Source organism: Bison bison, unplaced genomic scaffold (assembly GCF_000754665.1).
Source record: "Bison bison bison isolate TAMUID 2011002044 unplaced genomic scaffold, Bison_UMD1.0 scf7180017853731, whole genome shotgun sequence".
NCBI lineage: Eukaryota > Metazoa > Chordata > Mammalia > Artiodactyla > Bovidae > Bison > Bison bison.
The window spans coordinates 435-1,109 of NW_011484304.1; positions in this window are offsets into that span (position 1 = coordinate 435).

Sequence of the window (675 nt, forward strand, 5' to 3'; positions counted from 1 at the left end):
ATGGAGAAGAGAAGAGGGAGGAGGGAGTTAGAGGTGACCCAAATGAGATGAGGTGAATCAATAGTGGAGAGAGTGGGCTAGCCAGTAGTCACTTCCTTATGTGCACTCCGCAACTGGACCACTCAGAGATGTTCACGGGGTTATACAGAGAAGAGAAGAAGGAGGAAGGCAACAGAGGTGGCCAGAAGGATAAAAGGGGGGAATGAAAAGGAGGGAGACAGATCCAGCCAGTAATCAGTTCCCTAAGTGTTCTCCACCGTCTGGAATACACAGAAATTCACAGAGTTGGGTAGAGTAGAGAGGGGTTAGGGAGGAGACACAGGCGACCTGGTGGAGAAAAAGGAGGGTCCAAAGGGAGAGAGAGCAGTCAAGCCAGTAATCTCACTCCCTAGTGAAAAATGGGTCCTGAAGATTGGGTCCTTGAAGGTACAAAATTGGTAACAAATACATAAAAGCAAAAATTAAAAATCTAGAGTAGAGTTTGGAATTTCAAAAATACGACGTTAAAGAAAAGAAGAAGGAAAAGAAAGAGAGAAGGAACGAACAAACAAAAATAAACAAGGTCGCGAAAATTATAAAGAAAGTACAGGTACAAAATTGATAACTAATACCAGAAAGCGAAAATTAAAAATCTAGAGTAGAGTTTGGAATTTCAAAAATACGATGTTAAAGAAA